Source organism: Triticum dicoccoides, chromosome 6A (genome assembly GCF_002162155.2).
Source record: "Triticum dicoccoides isolate Atlit2015 ecotype Zavitan chromosome 6A, WEW_v2.0, whole genome shotgun sequence".
NCBI classification, from domain to species: Eukaryota; Viridiplantae; Streptophyta; class Magnoliopsida; order Poales; family Poaceae; genus Triticum; species Triticum dicoccoides.
Genome location: NC_041390.1, coordinates 163,698,787 through 163,703,049, shown reverse-complemented (window position 1 = coordinate 163,703,049; position 4,263 = coordinate 163,698,787).

Below are 4,263 nucleotides of genomic sequence, written 5' to 3'. Positions count from 1 at the left end.
TGAAGATACTTGAAGGAATTTAGATACATGAGAACAGAGAGATCACGAGCTGATTAGATAATACTTGAATGATGCACCGGTATGATTTGGAGAATGATAGCTACGCACTGAGAATGAATAAAATCTGAGATGATGGGCTCCGGAGAATCAAACTGAAAAGGCTCCTGATTTGCTCTGGAAGGGTGAAAAGAATTCTCACAATCGAAAACAATTATGAGAGGATGGCATCAAGCTTAAACTACGCATCTCCGAGAGAAACGGACCAAGATTTGAGAGAAACTCTTCTTCGGTCTACAAATGTTGAGAATAACGATGAGAAACACCACCATGACTTGTTGAGGCACTCTGGAATAAGAAGAATATAAAGGTTGAATCAACAATGAAATGGATTTTAAAGATCTTGGAGAAACCATCTGACTGATGATAATTCATTCTTACGTCAAACTTTGAAAGATTTGAGAATAACTTCGGTAAAATAAGAAGAGTCATGTAAGATCCTCGAAAAAGACCTGTGGGTTAGGCCCACTCAAAAGATACATCGTTGAACGATTTCTTGAAAAGAGAGATTGCACCGGTTGAATTAAAAGGCTTGAATGAGATAACAATCTCGAAAAGGCTTGAACGAATACAGAGTGGAACCACGAATCTTCGAGATATCTTCAGCACTCCAGAACAAATGAATAACGAGGAGTAGATGATTAAGAGGTGCACCGGCATGAGAAAGCATTTGAAACAAGGAAAAGGGATATGATCAACACCAAAATCTTGATTTGAATCCACCAGAGAAGATAAAAGAAACTAAGAAAGATGAACTTGAAGCTCCGTTAGAATCTTCATGAGAATCACCGGATACGAACATTGAAAGAAAAGAATGAAGAGACTTCACAATAATAAAATGGATACTTGATTAAGAAATCTGAGTCCTTGAAGAAAAAGGGTGGGAGGACGGGAAAAACAAAGGAAACTTGGGAGGGATGAAACAAATAACGTTGAGAAGGCTTTGAGTTGATCTTGCGGATGTTGAAAATGATCGGATCCACTTGAAGAGAAACATGCCGGTTGAAAAGGATTGACATGACAATCTCGATTATCATGAAGGATTAGTACTCACATAGAAATATGAGAACACCGCTTAGAAAAGGTATGGAATCAACATTTGACTTCGAAGTAACTCGAATACCACAACAAAAACAAAACAAAGGATTGGCTTGCAGAATAAGCCAGAACAAACATATGATAGATCCCATATCGAATAATGTGTCTGTTGGAAAGATATCCTATGAGATACTTGAATTCCCACTTATAAACTCCCGAAACTTTCTAGTTATGCAATCAGGTGTTGGGGATACAGGGGAAGCATAATATCTCACCCAAAACTAGCAAATTCTACATCCAACTGTATCCATCCTTCAACACATAACCAAGAAACCTTCGGAAATCATTTACCTCAACCTTCGAAAAGCATCTGTTATATGAGTTATGGCAATACTCCCGAACTCCCGCCCCAGTACTGGGTGGCGTCGAGGTTATGTCACCAACAACTGCATAAAAGAGATTTTCGATGTCGGCGAACACAGGTATTCCAGAACTGCAACGATAAAATTGTGACGACAACACCTCGGAGCTCAAATCCCCGGGACACTGCCACAACCCCTAAATATCAGGAGGCACCAAGAACAATGTTCTCGTCACAAGACCATCGAAACGATTCCAAGATACCCGCGTGATCCTAAAAAAAATTCGTGAAATTTGAGGAGAGAAGAGTCAAAACTCTACGTCAGGAGGCCTCACCAGAGCGACGAAGGGGTTGAGTAAAAAGAATCCTACTCTCCGGTATATATAATCCTAAGACTCAAAACATTTTTTTCTAGACTCAACAACGCCAGCGATTTGATCAAGCAGGGGGCTCCTAAGTCGGGGAAGGCTCTGATACCAACTTGTAACACCCATGATGCGGCTATATCTCCCATGTGTCGGAGCACGACTTAGAGGCATAATCGCATTGTAGGCATGTCGCAAGAGGGGTAATCTTTACACATCCCATGTACTGAATAAGAAAGGGATAAAGAGTTGGCTTACAATCGCCACTTCACACAATACATAAATATAGCATTACATCATCCAGAATACAATCAAGGTTCGACTACGGAACTAAATAAAGAAAGACAACCCCTAATGCATAGATCCCCGATTGCACCGACCGGGCTCCACTACTGATCAACTGGAAACGAAACAACACAACAAACACGATCTTCATCGAGCTCCCACTTGAGCTAGGTTGCGTCATCTGCATTGGTATCAACGGCACCTGCAACTGATTTTGGAAGTAATCTGTGAGTCACGGGGACTCAGCAATCTCACACCCTCGTGATCAAGACTATTTAAGATTTTGGGTAGGAAAAGGTAGTGAGGTGGAGCTGTAGTAAGCACTAGCATATATGGTGGCTAACTTACGCAAATGAGAGTGAGAAGAGAAGCAAAGCACGGTCGAGAAGCTATAATGATCAAGAAGTGATCCTGAAAACTACTTACGTTCAAGCATAACACAAGAACCGTGTTCACTTCTCGGACTCCGCCGGAAAGAGACCATCACGGTTGCACACGCGGTTGATGCATTTTAATTAAGTTAAGTGTCAAGTTCTCTACAACCGGACATTAACAAATTCCCATCTGCCCATAACCGCGGGCACGGCTTTCGAAAGTTCAAAACCCTGCAGGGGTGTCCCAACTTAGCCCATCACAAGCTCTCACGGTCAACGAAGGATATTCCTTCTCCCAGGAAGACCAGATCAGACTCGGAATCCCGGTTACAAGACATTTCGAAAATGGTAAAACAAGACCAGCAAAGCCGCTCGGATGTGCCGACAAATCCCGATAAGAGTTGTACATATCTCGTTCTCAGGGCACACCGGATGAGCCAGACGTCGGGTTGGCATAGACCCTGGTTGCCCAGGGGGTGCCGGACATTGCTTAGGTTGAACCAACACTTAGAGAAGCACTGGCTCGGGGGGGTTAAAATAAAGATGACCCTTGAGTCTGCGAAACCCAAGGGAAGGTGATAGGTTGTTAGTACAAATGTAAAACCAAGGTTGGGCCTTGCTGGAGGAGTTTTATTCAAAGCGAACTGTCAAGGGGTTCCCATAACACCCAACCGCGTAAGGAACGCAAAATCAAGGAACATAACACCGGTATGACGGAAACTAGGGCGGCAAGAGTGGAACAAAACACCATGCATAAGGACGAGCCTTCCACCCTTTACCAAGTATATAGATGCATTAATTAAATAAGAGATATTGTGATATCCCAACAATAACCATGTTCCAACATGGAACAAACTTCATCTTCACCTGCAACTAGCAACGCTATAAGGGGGGCTGAGCAAAGCGGTAACATAGCCAAACAACGGTTTGCTGGGAAAGGTGGGTTAGAGGCTTGTCATGGCAATATGGGAGGCATGATATAGCAAGTTGTAACACTCCGGATGTAACTTTCCCAATTTGTACTTCAACTCTTGCCGTTTCCTGCGTTAAGTTATATTTATTTCTCGGGTTCGGGTCTTTGTCTCCGTGTGTTGTTATCGTTGTCATGCATCTCATATCATGTCATCATGTGCATTGCATTTGCATATGTGTTTGTCTCATGTGTTCCGGCATTTTCCCCGTTGTCCGTTTTGCATTCCGGCGCTTCGTTCTCCTCCGCTGGTCATTTCTAGCTTTCTTTCATGTGTGGGGATTAAACATTTCTGGATTGGACCGAGACTTTCCAAGCGGCCTTGGTTTACTACTGATAGACCGCCTGTCAAGTTTCGTATCATTTGGACTTCATTTGATAATCCAACGGTTAACCGAGGGACCTAAAAGGCCTCGTGTGTGTTGCAGCCCAACACCCCTCCAATTTGGCCCAAAACCCACCTAACTTTGCTCCATCATCTAGAGCATTCGATCACGATCGTGTGGCCGAAAACCGCACCTCATTTGGACTCTCCTAGCTCCCTCTAGGCCTATAAATAGACCCTCTCCGAAATCTCCTTCCCCTTCCTCCCGAAAAACCCTAGATCCACCTCATCGCGCGCCGCCGGACAAAACTGCACCGACGGACATTGTCCGGATCATCCCCGCTGCCACTTGTCGCCGCGCCATTCGCCCGCGCCCTCAGCCCCACTTCGCCGCCACCACCAGCCCGCGGGGCCCGGGACGGGCCCTCCCGGCCCACGCGCACCCCGCGCCTCCCCCCGGGCAGCGCCGCCTGCGCCCCTCGCCGGCG